This window comes from Protopterus annectens, chromosome 9.part0 (assembly GCF_019279795.1).
Source record: "Protopterus annectens isolate FY-2018-M chromosome 9.part0, PAN1.0, whole genome shotgun sequence".
In the NCBI taxonomy this organism is placed as follows: Eukaryota; Metazoa; Chordata; order Ceratodontiformes; family Protopteridae; genus Protopterus; species Protopterus annectens.
In genome coordinates, this window is record NC_056743.1 from 143,547,684 (window position 1) to 143,566,790 (window position 19,107).

At 39.6% G+C, this 19,107-nt stretch overlaps 1 protein-coding gene across 1 annotated transcript in view; it reads right to left on the bottom strand.

The window, feature by feature from the left end:
* LOC122810502 (SH3 and multiple ankyrin repeat domains protein 1-like) overlaps positions 1-19,107 on the bottom strand; it is a 4,213,494-nt gene that overhangs the window by 1,039,991 nt on the left and 3,154,396 nt on the right. The window lies entirely within an intron of this gene.

Consider the following 19,107-nt stretch of genomic DNA (forward strand, 5'->3'; position numbering starts at 1 on the left):
GTCCTTCCTTATGCAGGGGACTGGCTGTGTTTGCTCTCCATTCATTGGTACAAAACCTGTATAGTGGATGAGGTTGAACAGTGTCATTAGAGGGGTGGCTAAATCATAATGCATGCTATTTAAGATGCATCCAGAGATATTGTCAGTACCCTTTGATGCACTATTTTTAGCTTTTGCTAATGCCTTTGAGACTTGGTCATGTTCATAGGTTCATAGATGTGTACTAGGCTAATGGCCCTGAAACCTTTACAAGCCTAGCCCATAGGATTACCCTGGCATTGTGCCACCTCACCTTAGTTTCCAGTGCCTCTGTTCAGTAGAGCCACTGGAGTGATCCCCCGGGGTGAATTTCCAATTTCACATCCACTCATCAAGATTTCTCTCGAAGAGGGACAGTGAGGTGCTCTGTTTGACATGGTATGGGAAGTCTATTCCATAGCATGGGCAGACTGAGTTATGAACCTCTCCCTCCAGCATGCTCTCTTGACTGTGGTAATGAGGTTGAGGTATCTGGAGTGTGTGGTGTGAAGGGATTGGGATTTCTTTAGATGTAGCAATCCTAACAGAGCTGGGTCAGACATGGCTTTGTAAGTCAAGCAGAGGTCACCTCTAAGTAAGCAATAAGAGACAGAGAATGGTTGGAGTTTTTTTTAGTCTGTCCATATAGGACAAGTGTTTAAGACATAAGATCCTCTTTGTGAGGTACTTTTGTGGCCTCTCCAGTTGTTGCAGGTGTCTAGTGAGGTTCATGCCAAATGGGGCATTGTACTCAATGACTGGCCTAATGAGGGAAGAGTAGAGGGAGACAATGACCTCTTTCTTCCTGGATGCAAAACCCTTAGTGATGAGATGTGCCACATAGAAGAACTTTTTGACCACAGTGGCAATGTGGTGGTCAAAAGAAAGGTTGCTGTCAACCTGTGTTCCCAAATCAATTATAAAGCCTTCTGTTTTCAGTGGACTACCATCGATTTGGTAATTCATGGGAACCAGGTTTTTCCCAAAGGGGATGATGATCTTTCAAGCTTTTTTTAAAGTTGTTTCAGGTTTCAACTTTGTTACTTAAGAAGTTAACTTGTGAGTGTTTTTGCATTTTCACATTGAGCTAATTGAAGGAAGGGCACTGAGCTAACTAATCTGTGATATATAACATTAAGTATCCTGCTTTTTGCTTATTTCTGAGTTATTTATAGCACTTTTATTTTACTCACAGTGTGTGAGGAATTAACTAGAATTTTCTACAATTGTTAAGCATCTGGTTGGGTTTGTTTGTTCTGATTTCCTGCTAGGAGTGTATTATATAACTTGTTTACATTTAAAAGTGTTTTCTAGATTCTCCTTGATCCTTTATCTGTTTAAACGTTTCTGCAGTTTTTTCCTACCTAAGTAGAGTTGGTAGTGTAGCATTGTCCATATTCAGGCTTGTGTTTTGGGCCTAGTTGTTTGTTGGTAGAGGCTGTGTGTCTGAGCATATGTTCTAGGCCATCATAGCTTAGCCAAAGCCAGTATAGCATTTCAGTGAGAGTGAATTGTTTGTGGTCATTGGCTGACTGGGGCTGCCTGGACTACGCCTTGGAGTAAGCACCTCATTGGTTCTTTCAAGCTTTTTTTTTTTTAAAGTTGTTTCAGGTTTCAACTTTGTCACTTAAGAAGTTAACTTGTGAGTGTTTCTGCCATTTCACACTGAGATAATCGGAGGAAGGGCTCTGAGCTAACTAATCTGTGATATATAACATTAAGTATCCTGTCATTTGCTTATTTCTGAGTTATTTATAGCACTTTTATTTTATTCACTGTGTGTGAGGTATTAACTAGAATTTTCTACAATTGTTAAGCATCTGGTTGGGTTTGTTTGTTCTGATTTTTGTTCAGCTTTGTTACTTAAGAAGTTAACTTGCGAGTGTTTCTGCCATTTCACACTGAGCTTTTTGTTGAGGCTGATATGAGAGGTTTTCCAGTCTTGGGACTTCACCTTATTCCGCATCACTTTCCTCCTCCTGTTGTAGAGTTTGTTTATGGCAGGGGACCACCAGATTGCCTTCCTTTTTTTTGGAAGAGAGCGTCTTGGTTCTATTGGGTATGGTGAGATCCATGCATTTGTGTACGTGTTTGTACAGTGGATTGTTGTATGATTCAGTGGTCATACAACTATTCTCCAATCGCATGGGTGCTGTGAAGTTAGTCACCTCTGATTTTAGGAGCCCAAAGTTAGCTTTAGAGAAGTTTTTCATGGTGGTTACATTTGCGGGGGTGGGGTGGGAGGGATGTGGATTTCCAAGGTGGTTAGTTTGTGGTCGGATCTAACCAATGAGGAGTTGACTATTGGTGTAGAGCAATGGCTGCCCATGTTAGTAATGACCAGGTCAAGGATGTTGATACCTCTAGTAGGGGTAAGAATAAGCTGGTCCAGGGCATTAGAATTAATGAATTCCAGGAAACATTGGGCAAGTATATTGTTACAGGAGTAGTTTTCCCAGTTAATGGAGGGGAGGTTGAAGTTGCTCACTATGAGAGTGTTAGGCTGGACCCTAATATTCTCCAGGGTGCTTAAAAACATGGAGTGTGAGTCTTCGGACATGATTGGGGACCTATAGCAGGCTATGACTTGAATCGCTGTCTTACCCAATATTAGCTGCACCTGCAGTATCTCTGATGCATTATGTTTGGCTACCAGTCTGAAGGTGTGTGCATCTTTTATGAATATGGAAACACCACCGCCTTTGGACCTTTGGTCCAAGTTCTGGGGCCGAAAGGTGTGGAATGAGTTACAGCCTGGTAGTGCAGAGGTGTTTTCTGCTGCCCTGAACCAGGTCTCTGTTACAGCACAAATGTCGATGTTCTCCATTTTAAGGAGTGCTTTAAGTGAGTGCATTTTGAGATTTAGACTTCTAGCGTTGAGCAGCATGACCCTCAGATTGCATTTGTTTGTAGCCGTTACGGTGGTCATTTGGTCTTTGGAACACTGCCTAAAAGAGGTGCTATAGGGTTGGCAAGAGCCTTGGTCAGTATCTGGAAGCTCAGGGGAGACAGGTGCAGGCCATCTCTGGCAAGGCATTGAAGTGTCTTAGTCATGTCATCCCAAGCAGATACTGGGATCCCCTTAAAATGACACCAGAAACTTAGCCAATTGTTGAAAGCAATCATTTTCTGCTTGTACTGTGGTATAATTCTGGGTGATGGTAAGATGCTGCTCAGGGCTAAGGTCATACCCGCTTGGGCTACATAATCTGAGAGCTCCTCCATGTCTCTTCATGTAGTCCAGGGAGGTATGTCTCAAGTCATTCGCACTCACATGTGCAATGACAGAGTCATATTTGTACCTGTTGTTGAGGGACCTGAGTGCGTGCATTATGTGGCAGATCCAGGAACCTGACAGGCAGCCGACTGTTACTTTCTCCTTATTCAACCTAGTGAGTCACCCATGACTAGTGTGTTGGGCATGCTATTTTGCCTTAGGGGCTTTGGTTGAGTGGCACACTGTTTAGGAGAGTTGTGTGTTACATGATTAGTGTTGTGGTGGTCTAGTGGGTTTCTGCCTTGGAGGTCTCTGCTGCTTGTGTAGATTTTTATTGAGAACCTCCGTGAAGGTGGGTATGTGGTTTGTGTTTTTATGTGAAAGCAAAATCCAGTGTGTGTTCTAGAGGGCCATGTGTTCCATGTGGTGTGCTGCAAGTGTTGACCTTTTCCTTGACCAGCTATTCCAGTCTTGACCAGAATGTGCGTGCCTTCCAATTTGGATATTTAAGTGCATCTCTCACAAGTCTGAGTGTTGGGAGGTAAGAGGAGAGAGTTGTCAGTGTACATGAGGCAGTTGCTACATTGCCTCAGGATGCCCAAGTTCACCAGGTTAATAGAAGAAAGCACAGGGAACTGTCCTTTAGACATGCCTGGAGGGGTTGGCATTAATAATAAGTACTGGTGCTGTTTCCTTGTAGAACATTTAGTGGTGGTAGCACTTTTGTGTTATATAATAATTGCTACAAGAAGCCTGGTAAAGTGCTAGACTAATAAGCTAGTAAAAGTGCAGGAGAGGAGAGAACTAGCAGATCTAAGGGAAAATTTGAAGAGCAGACTTTGGCACTGCTCAGAAGCTTACAAACAGTCCTGGATGCAGCAACTCTGTATCTGGACTAGACTTTTTACAGGAAAGATGGGAAACAAGTGCAAATGTGGGCTTTTAAACCAGAAAGTTGAAAGACGTGTGTGATACTTGGAGGCAAATCAGTTTCAAGTATATCTTCTGGGATAGTTGGAGGAGAGAGAGGGGTAATGTCTGGCCTGATCACATCAGCCAGTAGGTTAGCTATAGCTTCAAGATTAGTGTGGGTAGCATTGTCCACAATCAGATCCGTATATTGCTGCATGATGGTTCTAAGATTATAAACATAACTAAAAAAAGGCAATATGATTGGCTTTGGTGGTAATTTTAGCATTGTAATTGGCTTTGGAAGATTTTGTCAAGCTCCTGATTTGTTTATTTCAAGGATGAGGGCTCTATTATTCAGGGAATTGATCTTCATGGAACCAAAAATCACAAAAATTAGCATGTTTATGAACACACTGGTAACCACACAAAAAATGCCTCGATGCTTCCATGAGAAGGTACTGTATTACAATTAAAGAATGCATCGTCTGCTATCCACAGTGCACACATTTATTAAAATAAAAACAGGTGCAATGGATAGAAGGGGGCTCTGGTATTAGTTTCATTTTGAAAGAGACAGCTTTATGGTCCGAATTAAAATGAGGAAGATAAACAAGGAAGGGTGCATATTGCCCCATGAGTGAGTAAGGACATGATTCAAGGTGTTCTTCCCCCTAATGGGTGCTCTGATTAGTAGTTTCACAGCATTTGTCTAGACAATGTCCAGGAATCTTTGTGTTTGTGCACTAGTGGTGGTGTAGGTTTCAAGGCCTACAGTTATATAGATTAAATTAGGAGAATGATACTGGGTTTAATACTAAGTGATTAGAGTTCCTGTAGATAGGTGTTGTGGCTTTCTTGAATCATACATAGAGTTATATAGATAGTTAATATATGGTACAGGCAGTGGTGGCTGGTGACTTCAAATCAAAGGGGGACTGCAGGAGACAGCTGAATGGGTAGGGCAAATGGGAAGGGGTGGGGATAATTAGAAAGGGGTGGAGCCATGCTCAAAATCACAAAAACTGGGACTTTAATTAAATATGCTGCCCTGGGTGCCAAACATCATTATGCGAGTCCAATCAAGACAAAATGAAGTGGAGAAGAACAAATATTTGAATGCATTGGCTACATGACAGCTTACTTAATATCTAGATGGAAACAAAAAGGTTGTGAAGCATGAAAAAATAAATTACTTTTTAAATACATTATTAGAATGCCCGTCAAAATCAAGTATAAGAAAAACAAGCAGCACTCAACTCAGACTTCTTGCACTGCAGTTCTAATTATAATTTATATTCAGCTTTATAAAAGTACCAAGTAACATGCTGAAAGTAGCAATCTCTGTGATAACCCCCACTTGTAAAAATGTTTCTTATCCAAAAGAGACCAGCTGCCTGACAACTATCTACTTGTTTCATGGGGAAAACATGACTAAAGTAAAAAATGAACAGCAAACAAGAAACAAGCTCAAGATAAATTGCTTAAAGGATTACTGCACAGGTTATGGGCCACACATGACAGAGTGGCATTCTGTTTAGTTTACAGGTAAAGGCTGCAAAGATGACTGAAAGTCTCCAACAAATGTAATGAGCTTTTGAAAATACTGTCATATGCATTTTCAATACTTAATGCTTATACGTAGTCTAGTTATGTAAATATGCATTTCAATAGCTAAGGCTTATAAGCTACCTAGTTATGTAAACATTCTCTGCATGGCAACAACAAAAAGGCTTTCAATGTTAATTCTTTAACAGTATGCTTATTAAAGCTTACTTGCATCTTACAATCTCAGACAATCTTACCCGATGGTCATTAAAGCATTGCTACTTAAACACAGAATAACAGGCACTGCAACATGCATTTTCTGAATAAGAAGCATAAATCAACAGCATAAAAATATGACAGAAAACCAGAATATTCTTCAAAATCAAGGACAGATGAAAAGCCACTGTAGTACTTAGTAGTACCTGTACTACTAAGTACCATAGTACTAGAGTGTAGTACCTTGGTTGGGTTTGTTTGTTCTGATTTCCTGCTAGGAGTGTATTATATAACTTGTTTGCATTTAAAAGTGTTCTCTAGATTCTCCTTGATCCTTTACCTGTTTAAACGTTTCTGCAGTTTTTTTCTACCTAAGTAGAGTTGGTAGTGTAGCATTGTCCATATTCAGGCTTGTGTTTTGGGCCTAGTTGTTTGTTGGTAGAGGCTGTGTGTCTGAGCATATGTTCTAGGCCATCATAGCTTAGCCAAAGCCAGTATAGCATTTCAGTGAGAGTGAATTGTTTGTGGTCATTGACTGACTGGGGCTGCCTGGACTACGCCTTGGAGTAAGCACCTCATTGGGTCTTTCAAGCTTTTTTTTTTTTAAAGTTGTTTCAGGTTTCAACTTTGTCACTTAAGTTAACTTGTGAGTGTTTCTGCCATTTCACACTGAGATAATCTGAGGAAGGTCTCTGAGCTAACTAATCTGTGATATATAACATTAAGTATCCTGTTTTTTGCTTATTTCTGAGTTATTTATAGCACTTTTATTTTATTCACTGTGTGTGAGGTATTAACTAGAATTTTTTACAATTGTTAAGCATCTGGTTGGTTTGTTTGTTCTGATTTTTGTTCAGCTTTGTTACTTAAGAAGTTAACTTGCGAGTGTTTCTGCCATTTCACACTGAGCTTTTTGTTGAGGCTGATATGAGAGGTTTTCCAGTCTTGGGACTTCACCTTATTCCGCATCAGTTTCCTCCTCCTGTTGTAGAGTTTGTTTATGGCAGGGGACCACCAGATTGCCTTCCTTTTTTTTGGAAGAGAGCGTCTTGGTTCTATTGGGTATGGTGAGATCCATGCATTTGTGTACGTGTTTGTACAGTGCATTGTTGTATGATTCAGAGGTCATACAACTATTCTCCAATTGCATGGGTGCTGTGAAGTTAGTCACCTCTGATTTTAGGAGCCCAAAGTTAGCGTTAGAGAAGTTTTTCATGGTGGTTACATTTGTGGGGGTGGGGTGGGAGGGATGTGGATTTCCAAGGTGGTTAGTTTGTGGTCGGATCTAACCAATGAGGAGTTGACTATTGGTGTAGAGCAATGGCTGCCCATGTTAGTAATGACCAGGTCAAGGATGTTGATACCTCTAGTAGGGGTAAGAATGAGCTGGTCCAGGGCATTAGAATTAATGAATTCCAGGAAACATTGGGCAAGTATATTGTTACAGGAGTAGTTTTCCCAGTTAATGGAGGGGTAGTTGAAGTTGCTCACTATGAGAGTGTTAGGCTGGACCCTAATATTCTCCAGGGTGCTTAAAAACATGGAGTGTGAGTTTTCGTACATGATTGTGGACCTATAGCAGGCTATGACTTGAATAGCTGTGTTACCCAATATTAGCTGCACCTGCAGTATCTCTGATGCATTATGTTTGGCTACCAGTCTGGAGGTGTGTGCATCTTTTATGAATATGGAAACACCACCGCCTTTGGACCTTCGGTCCAAGTTCTGGGGCCGAAAGGTGTGGAATGAGTTACAGCCTGGTAGTGCAGAGGTGTTTTCTGCTGCCCTGAACCAGATCTCTGTTACAGCACAAATGTTGATGTTCTCCATTTTAAGGAGTGCTTTGAGTGAGTGCATTTTGAGATTTAGACTTCTAGCGTTGAGCAGCATGACCCTCAGATTGCATTTGTTTGTAGCTGTTACAGTGGTCATTTGGTCTTTGGAACACTGCCTAAAAAAGGCGCTATAGGGTTGGCAAGAGCCTTGTTCAGTATCTGGAAGCCCAGGGGGGACAGGTGCAGGCCATCTCTGGCAAGGCATTGAAGTGTCTTAGACATGTCATCCCAAGCAGATACTGGGATCCCCTTAAAATGACACCAGAAACTTAGCCAATTTTTGAAAGCAATCATTTTCTGCTTGTACTGTGGTATCATTCTGGGTGATGGTAAGATGCTGCTCAGGGCTAAGGTCATACCCGCTTGGGCTACATAATCTGAGAGCTCCTCCATGTCTCTTTTCATGTAGTCCAGGGAGGTATGTCTCAAGTCATTCGCACTCACATGTGCAATGACAGAGTCATATTTGTACCTGTTGTTGAGGGACCTGAGTGCATGCATTATGTGGCAGATCCAGGAACCTGACAGGCAGCCGACTGTTACTTTCTCCTTATTCAACCTAGTGAGTCACCCATGACTAGTGTGTTGGGCATGCTATTTTACCTTAGGGGCTTTGGTTGAGTGGCACACTGTTTAGGAGAGTTGTGTGTTACATGATTAGTGTTGTGGTGGTCTAGTGGGTTTCTGCCTTGGAGGTCTTTGCTGTTTGTGTAGATTTTTATTGAGAACCTCCGTGAAGGTGGGTATGTGGTTTGTGTTTTTATGTGAAAGCAAAATCCAGTGTGTGTTCTAGAGGGCTATGTGTTCCATGTGGTGTGCTGCAAGTGTTGACCTTTTCCTCGACCAGCTATTCCAGTCTATAAGTGCATCTCTCACAAGTCTGAGTGTTGGGAGGTAAGAGGAGAGAGTTGTCAGTGTACATGAGGCAGTTGCTACATTGCCTCAGGATGCCCAAGTTCACCAGGTTAATAGAAGAAAGCACAGGGAACTGTCCTTTAGATATGCCTGGAGGGGTGGGCATTAATAATAAGTACAGGTGCTGTTTCCTTGTAGAACATTTAGTGGTGGTAGCACTTTTGTGTTATATAATAATTGCTACAAGAAGCCTGGTAAAGTGCTAGACTAATAAGCTAGGAAAAGTGCAGGAGAGGAGAGAACTAGCAGATCTAAGGGAAAATTTAAAGAGCAGACTTTTGCACTGCTCAGAAGCTTACAAACAGTCCTGGATACAGTAAATCTGTATCTGGACTAGACTTTTTACAGGAAAGATGGGAAACAAGTGCAAATGTGGGCTTTTAAACCAGAAAGTTGAAAGACGTGTGTGATACTTGGAGGCAAATCAGTTTCAAGTATATCTTCTGGAATAGTTGGAGGAGAGAGAGGGGTAATGTCTGGCCTGATCGCATCAGCCAGTAGGTTAGCTATAGCTTCAAGATTAGTGTGGGTAGCATTGTCCACAATCAGATCAGTATATTGCTGCATGATGGTTCTAAGATTATAAACATAACTAAAAAAAGGCAATATGATTGGCTTTGGTGGTAATTTTAGCATTGTAATTGGCTTTGGAGGATTTTGTCAAGCTCCTGACTTGTTTATTTCAAGGATGAGGGCTCTATTATTCAGGGAATTGATCTTCATGGAACCAAAAATCACAAAAATTAGCATGTTTATGAACACACTGGTAACCACACAGAAAAATGCCTTAATGCTTCCATGAGAAGGTACTGTATTACAATTAAAGAATGCATCGTCTGCTATCCACAGTGCACACATTTATTAAAATAAAAACAGGTGCCATGGATAGAAGGGGGCTCTAGTATTAGTTTTATTTTGAAAGAGACAGCTTTATGGTCCGAATTAAAATGAGGAAGATAAACAAGGAATGGTGCATATTGCCCCATGAGTGAGTAAGGACATGATTCAAGGTGTTCTTCCCCCTAATGGGTGCTCTGACTAGTAGTTTCATGGCATTTGTCTAGACAATGTCCAGGAATCTTTGTGCTTGTGCACCAGTGGTGGTGTAGGTTTCAAGGCCTACAGTTATATAGATTAAATTAGGAGAATGATACTGGGTTTAATACTAAGTGATTAGAGTTCCTGTAGATAGGTGTTGTGGCTTTCTTGAATCATACATAGATAGTTAATATATGGTACAGGCAGTGGTGGCTGGTGACTTCAAATCAAAGGGGGACTGCAGGAGACAGCTGAATGGGTAGGGCAAATGGGAAGGGGAGGGGATAATTAGAAAGGGGTGGAGCCATGCTCAAAAATCACAAAAACTGGGACTTTAATTAAATATGCTGCCCTGGGTGCCAAACATCATTATGCGAGTCCAATCAAGACAAAATGAAGTGGAGAAGAACAAATATTTGAATGCATTGGCTACATGACAGCTTACTTAATATCTAGATGGAAACAAAAAGGTTGTGAAGCATGAAAATAAATTACTTTTTAAATACATTATTGGAATGCCCGTCAAAATCAAGTATAAGAAAAACAAGCAGCACTCAACTCAGACTTCTTGCACTGCAGTTCTAATTATAATTTTTATTCAGCTTTATAAAAGTACCAAGTAACATGCTGAAAGTAGCAATCTCTGTGATACCCCCACTTGTAAAAATGTTTCTTATCCAAAAGATACCAGCTGCCTGACAACTATCTACTTGTTTCATGGGGAAAACATGACAAAAGTAAAAAATGAACAGCAAACAAGAAACAAGCTCAAGATAAATTGCTTAAAGGATTACTGCACAGGTTATGGGCCACACATGATAGAGTGGCATTCTGTTTAGTTTACAGGTAAAGGCTGCAAAGATGACTGAAAGTCTCCAACAAATGTAATGAGCTTTTGAAAATACTGTTGGAAAATACTGCCTTGCATTTTCAATACTTAATGCTTATACGTTGTCTAGTTATGTAAATATGCATTTCAATAGCTAAGGCTTATAAGCTATCTAGTTATGTAAACATTCTCTGCATGGCAACAACAAAAAGGCTTTCAATGTTAATTCTTTAACAGTATGCTTATTAAAGCTTACTTGTATCTTACAATCTCAGACAATCTTACCCGATGGTCATTAAAGCATTCCTACTTAAACAGAGAATAACAGGCACTGCAACATGCATTTTCTGAATAAGAAGCATAAATCAACAGCATAAAAATATGACATAAAACCAGAATATTCTGCAAAATCAAGGACAGATGAAAAGCCACTGTAGTACTTAGTAGTACCTGTACTAGTAAGTACCATAGTACTAGTAGTGTAGTACCTTGGATGGGGGGATACTCTGAAAACTTACACTGCATAACTGTTCCTTGCCTTGCTTGGACACATCCAGAGTCATTACATGGGGGAATGGGGTAAAACAAGTACGTCACAATTTGTAATGTCTCTGGCTAACGGTGATGGCCCTGACACATTTGTCATACCTCTCAACCTCAGAGCAAGAAATCTGGACAAAGCCATAAAAAAAGAAATGAGATAAAGGCCCAAAAATAAGGACAATTTTTATATATTGTTCTTATAAATTTAGAAAGATAATAGAATAGCAGGTTTTGCCTTAGTATGCATTTTCTGAAGGGTATGAAATCTGAAACTCAAATGTCTGTCATTATTTTCTAACTTCAATCTTTAATGATTTGTCACTAATTTGCCAGAAAACCACAATTTTCTGAAAAATGGACCAAAATGTGATGCAAAAATATAAAATAGCCTCACAATACAGCTGGGAACCTGTAAAAGAAGGGACACTTTTTTAATATTAGTACTGTTAAGTTGAGCAGCTGACAAAATAATGGAATCTACATGCATTTCTGAAATAAAAGTAATCTATAACTCTGATCATTACAATTTATTAATTGTAAACCCTCCACGTTTTCTTCCAAAATTGCCATTTTGCAGTGGAATTATTAGGAGGAGAGCAACATTTTAGCCAAAATCGGGGAGGTTTGGATATATCTAATTCTATAAAGCGATTTGCATTAAAACATCTCTGCCCTTGAAACTCACATTAACTGAAAGCACTGAAATCCACATTCAAAGAAAATACATCTGGCCAGTGGCAGATAAAGATTAACTTTGGGCTGTTTTCAAATCATAGGCCCCTTGCACACAAAACATGCATGTGTTATTTGATACACCTTCCTGATTGTATTCAATTATATTCCTTGTATAATACAGTACAGTTGTTAGAGGGTGTTTTAAATTTGTTTTGAACATTTTTCCAGTAACAAAGAAACAAAATGCATGCGCCAATGATGACAAAACTGCCCAATTCAGAATATTTCCATCATAAAAGTCTACTCAAACTTCTATGATCCACCAGCATCAGTAAATATGCACAATCTCTGCAAAGTAAATGTCATCGAAATAATTCCACATTAAAGAGATCTGTAACTAATGAGGAGGTTGATGCTAGCAACCAAATTTATATTTCATTGTTTCATCTACAAATAAAGTGCCTTTTACCCCTGAGGAATAAATTGCCTATGTTACATTAAAAAAAATTGATAAGCTAGTAATATTGCAATAGGGAATGGATGGCAAACTGATAACAGATTCATAGTTACTGGGTATCTCCAACAAAGAAGACATTTTCAGGACTTCAGCATCCACCCCCTTTAAAAGTACAACACAGTACTGTATCAGCAATGGATCTACATACCGTGGGAGTAGAACCCACAACTTTCTGCATAAAAAGCAAGTATTCAACCTGTTATGCTATTAACAATGCAAGCAGACTCAGCATAAGCATCACTAAACTTCTCTTCCCCTGAAGCTCTCAGCTCCTTGTAAAATCCACTCAAAACTCAACTGTAGCTCTCAACTTTGCAGCACAAGAAATCTGGAAAAAGACAATTTATTGGGGGGGACAAAAGCTCAAAAACCAGGGACACATTTTAAACATTGTTTGTATAATCTTGGAAAGTTGCTAGAATAAAATGTTGTGTTACCAGTACCACCATGCATTTCACTACCTCACACACAAAGTCCCATCTTCCTGTGTTTGGAATTGCAGCAGCTTTGTTCTACATAGTCCCATCTTCCTGCAGCAGCTTCATTCAAAATAATACAAAATCCCTTCTTCCCATGACAGCAGCTACCCATATGTGCCTGCAGACATTGCAGTTCGATCTCCTTCCAGTCTGTCTGGTTGTAAGTGTCTATATTATGTGATCAAATGGTCAAATATTCAAACATGCAATAGTCGACCCGTAATAATCGAACTGCCACAATGTCGAATGGTTCAATGAAGATCTTCGTACAGTGCGGAAATGGAAGTTTTCCATTATCTGCACTGTAGTGCGAATTTATATATTTAAGTAGCGGGGGTGTGGGGGGTGCAGGGTGGCTTGCCTCCCTGCGTAGAGCATTTAAATGGTTTATTTGGGTGGGTTTTTCTTTTTTTATTTTCCATTTGACATTGTGGGGGTTTGATTATTACGGTTTGACTGTTACATGCTCAAATATTTGACCATTCGATCATGTAATATAGACCCGGTTGTAACAGCATAAACTTCTGGACATCTGTACTCTGATGCCTTCTCTTAATAATCCAGACCGGTTAAACAGCAGAATGAATTCTCACACGCAAGCTCAGAGTTCCGAGACTCGCAACTAATTATTTTATTTCTTTTTTCCTTTATTTTACAGCTTGGGGGGTGGAGCCCAATAGCACGAGTCACCCCCGGGTACAGGACTTTTCTGATGTTTATTTGAACATGAAGAAGCTCTAGTACATCATGATGCTTTACCAGCTTTGATGGGGGTCTCTTCTGGGTGAAAACTCTTCTCCCTCCAGCACAGTGGCAAGTTTAAACATGTGGAAAGAGTTATAGCCTTACACAGCTGTAGTGCTCTCAGCCATTTGATCCATGTCTCAGCCAAGATACAGACAACTGCATCCTCCAGGGGGAAGAGGGCTTAAAGGGAATGGAGCATCTTGTTGAGACTCTGGGAATTAAGACGTAACATTTTCATGTTTTCTTTTCTTGCATTGTTATGTTTGTAGGTTTATCAGTCTGGCATTGCCAAAAAATGCACAATAGTGGTGGACAATGTCTTTGCCAGTATGTAATTCCTAGTGGGGACAGGTGCAGGCAATTCCTGGTGAAGCAGCTTTTCTGTTGATCATATCCTTCCAGGCCGACAAATACTGGACTCCCAACTTAATGACATCAAAAGCTTGGACAATTGCTGTACTCAAGTATCTTTTACTCATTTTGTGGCTTCATCCTCGGAGAGGGTAGAATGCTGCCCAATGCTAGGGTGATTCCTGCCTGGGATACATTGAGAGCCCCATCATGTCTCTCTTCATATAGTCTATGTAAGTACATCTCAAGTCATTAACATTGACATGTGCTATGACAGAGTCATATCGGGACTTCTTGTTCAAAGACAGTAGTGCATGTGTGATTTGATAGATCATGTCACCATACAAGCAACTAAGCATTACTCTTTCCTTGCTCAGCCTGGTAAGAGGTATATCTGTAGGTCTTACAATGGAGCTACCTGTCATACCTCTCAACCTCTTAGTGCAGGAAATCTGGCAAAGCCCAACAAAATGGGGGGACAAAGCAAAGGCCCAAAAATAGGGAAACATTTTAAATATTGCTCTTATAAACACAGAAAGTTTCTAGAGTAACAGGGTTTGTTTTAATGTACATTTTCTGAAGGATTTGAAGTATGAAACTCATATGTATGTCATTATTTAGTTAGTTCAGTCCCGACATCATCCCACTGATTTGCCAGAATACCACAAATTTTACAAGGAACAGACCAAAAATGAGCTGAAAATCTGGACAGTTGAGAGGTAAACAAGTTAATGTTTTGATCATCAGCATATAATGGCTTGAGCACATTGCAATGGCTTGGTGAGGTGTGATGTTTGGTGACTACTGATGATTTTGATGCCTGAATTTACTGTTTGTGAGATTTTTGCCTCTAAGGATATTATATATGCACATGTCTCATCCACTATGTTTTGCTGCTTGAGTAATAGATGATTGTCAGACAGCCCAAGACAATTTCTACATTGTCTCAGGATACCCATCTCAGTCAGGCTGGCTACAGATGTTTTGGGGAAGTGTTGATCCATGGTTTCAACATGAATGACTTGATTGGGCAGGGGTGGTTATAACTGCTAAAGGTTCTTTCTTTATAGGATACAGTTTGTGTAGACTTATGCATAAGATGTGGAGAAGTGCCTGTTTACTTAGTCAGGGATATACTGCAACTCAAGGTATGCTTACTGTTAGTTGGTGCAGGTTATCTGAGGCATACACTTGGATTTCTAAGGTTGCATAGATTTTACAGGTCTCTCATAAGGAGAAAAGCTCTTGCACAGACAACCAAATACAGACTAAATCCAAGGATGGTGATGCACTTAGCACAGCTTTTCCCCCTTCCCTTTATGATGAAAAATTCATTTCTCACAGTAAAGGACTTTTCACACATCTCAGACTCTTGAATAAAAGACTCTGGGGTGGGCATAGCTCTGTGCTATTTAGACCAGAGTAGTTAAAGAGGGATTCAGTCAAATAAAGTTAATAGTGAAGGTTTGTGATTTCAGAACTTCTAGCAAACCACCATTATAACAGTCCTATGACTGAGCTAGAGGTTAATGACCACAGGTAGATAGAATTTCAGAAATGCTAGCTTTTTACAGTAGGGGCAGGGAAGACTGTAATTAGTGTACAAACAGTAAGCAGCAGGCAGAACAATAACAATGTAACAAAGTAAATGAAATGCAACTTTATGCTGGCAAATGATAGGCAGAATATAAGACTCTGGTAGTAAAACTGGAATGTAAACAGCAATAGATATGCAGAAATACAAATCCTGCAGCAAAAATTACAATACAACCACTACTGCAATCCAAACTACAGTCTAAGCGCACCATACTACACAGATTATGCCAGTTTCACTGCTTGTGATAAAGTGCAGTAATAAATAAAATGAAATTCGGATCCTGAAGTAGCTCACAATTCTCACACAGTTGTGAATGAAACTAGAAGACTAAAGTCCCAGGCTGATTTCAAAATACAAACAGCTATAAATCAAATGGAGATAAAAGCGCAGTATAATGCACAAAAGATGCTCAGATCTTGCAGTAATTCACAATTCTACCACAACTGCAAATGAAGCTGTAAGGATAAGGTCCCATGACAAGTAAAAAAAAAAAAAGGCAAATACGTTTTTTAGCTATTTTATTTGTATATTTGTTAACTGACTGGCAACACTAGGCCAGATAGACATTTCAGGCACAACCTGGACTATGCAGGCACACAATACAAATATAAAACATTTAGAAGTCAAAGTAAAACTTAACAAGAGACAGGTAGCACTCAAACTTAGTGTTATAATTTTAGAAAATTACTGGCCAGGAAAAATAAAGCATAGGATGGATTAATACAGCAATAAGCAACTGTGTTTCAAATTTAGATAATAAAGGAAATGCTGTATGACAATTTGTACTAAAATAAAAGCGGCTGTAATAACTGTCTTCCAACTTTTCTCAGTTAGGGGTCACCACAGCGGAACTCCTGTCCGCTAATGATTGGTAGTGAATTTTTACAGTGCCGAGTTGCCAGCCCGGCACCCAACCTACAAAGAAGACGCGCATACACGCACACACACACGCCTCTATCTGCATGTCTTTTAAATTCACTCCACCGTGGGGAGGACATTCAGACTCCGTACAGAAGGTGCTCCAGCTGAGAACTGACCGGATAACCTCTTGCTGTGAGGCAACAATGCTAACCGCTGCACCACCTCAGCCGACTGTAGGTTAAGTATAAATACTTTACAGATTAAATTAAACAGCTTGAAGCAACACTAGCTGACGGGGTGCTGCACTTGATTACAGTTTTTAGTCTTGATATAGATATAGATGTACATTAGTGTTTCTAGCACCTTAGCACTTGCCTCAGTATTTATTATCAGCAAACTTGGGGAGGAGGAGAATAAAAACAGTTTGTATAGAGATGGGATTACCCTGACTGTTAGTTAGGTTAAAGATGCGAACAAGAAAAAGGACAGACTTTGTGAACATGTTTATTACACAAGGGTGAATTGTACTGGGATTACCATTGCTATGGTTGGTTAGTTTAATGAAAACTTTTTAAAATTGATTTTGTAATTGTTTGAAAATAGAACTAGAGCATTGTTGTTATTTAATAAAGCAATAAGTCAGTCTATCTCGCCCTCTATCTCTGGCAGTAGATGTTTTCACGGAGTTCAAATACTGTATAGGTTATCTATGATGGGAGAGTTGCATGAATCTGAAATAGCTAGATTTGGAGGTGTTTATATTTATCTGAGTTGCTTTGCACAAGTCAAGGTATGAGGTTATATTTTTGATGGTCCTTTTTTTTCATTCCAAGCTAGTTGTTATTTTTTGATTTGCTGGGCTAGTGATTTTCTAGCTTTGAGTGAATAACATTTACCCCAGATGGGTATTAGAGTAATGATGAATACTGCCAGTGCACTCTCAGAATGCTCAGACGCTTTGAGTGAGAGACCACATAATATTATTGAATTCAGTAAGTATAGTATCTTCTGATGGTTTTGTAACTCTTATAGAAGTACAGTGTTGGCCAAATTAATAGAAATCTGTGTTTTTATTGTTTCACCATATAATTCAATAAGAGTATATGAAATAAACAATATAATTCATGTTATATGAGACAATGTCCTAATATTTTAGGAATGACTCTTTGGGCATTATCAAGGATTTAACTCTGGGACATAGAATTAACACATTCACTGTAATGTTCAGTCATAAAAGCATTTGGAGCCCGAGCTGAAATGAGTTCTTCAATCAATTGCTGTGTGTTTGTTATGGCCTTTTTCTTCATCTCTGACTTCATAATAGCCCACAAGTTCTCTATTGGATTCATATCTGGGCTATTACCAGGCCATGGTAACACTTCTGTACCATGGACCTCAAGGAAACTTGTCATTTGTTGATCTTTGTGACATGGGGCACCATCTTGCATGAAGAAGAAATCCCCTGTCCAAGTAAATATCTTCTTCACTGTCCAGTCACACAGCAGAGGGAGCAGACATTGCTCTAGTACAGTTCTGTACTGTTCCTGCTACAGGTTTCCCTGAACAGTGCAGAGCTGACCTGCTCTGAAGATGCTCATAAACCTCTACACCATCACTTGAGTGAGGTGCTTGACATGCTGAATGATACAATCATTCCTCATCCGTTCTACAGTTTGTCATCTAACATATTGTACTTGCTGATCTGAACACTGTATTATGCTCCTGTCACTGAAAATAAACCATTCCCAATCTTCTTCTGACTAGTTTTGAAACTCTTTCACCCAGCGCAGTCTTTTTGCCTTCACTTGGTTGGACAATTTCTGTTTCTTTAGAGGTTTGCAAGCTCGAAGGCCAGCATCCAGAAGTCTCCGAACACTTTTGGAACTCACTGTAACACCTTGCTGTTCCAGCATTACATGCAGCTGTCTTCTGGATGCCTTGTGATTCTTATAGCATTTTCTGATCAGATACATATCATCCCGATGATTTGTGGACCTTTTGCGACCACATCTGTCAGAACGTCTGAACAACCACCCTTCACCAGTATTTAGTTTTTTCCAAATTTGGTTGAATGATTACTGACCAACTTTGACCTTCTTGATGATTTCTGATCCGGGAATGCATTCTTTGAGCAAAATCTCAACTTTTGTACACTTTCATCGCATTAAGTCAGCCAATTTACCCACTTTTCAGACTATGGAGCCACGTCATTTTGACATCATTTCTCTTTAAGTAGGTAAGTAATAAGTAGTAATTTCATGCTAAACAGCTTTTTTCTTAAAAAATTAGCAAACAAAGTATTTTGTGAATTTCTGAAAAAGCCAGAATGAAAATCGCTTAAGAAACTAAGACATTTCCATTATTTGTCGATATTTACATTCATTTGACCAACACTGTAATGTAGTTGGGGATAGATTAATGTTTTGAAGGTCCATGCAGATATTATGGGATTGTTGCCACTCAGTGTGTTAGGAAAGAAATGGATGCCATGTTTTTTATCTACTGCAATCTACATCAATGTATACTTATTGGCTGATATATGTAAATCTTGTGCCTTTCTGTAGTAACTAGGTTGGTACTGGTCGGTATAACTCTATTCAACTGAGCTTTTAAGGTTCCAGAAAAATCCGGGTTAAAGTCTTCAAGAAAAATTAATTTCTGGTGCTTACAGTGTGACAGGATCATATCAAGGAGGTTGAGAGAAGAGGATGACTTGGGTGGGAATGTAAACAGTTGCTAAGAAAGTTTTGATGGAGATAGACTTAGCTGAATTAGTGTCCATTTCAGGTTGTTATCCTTGGAAGGGCTATCT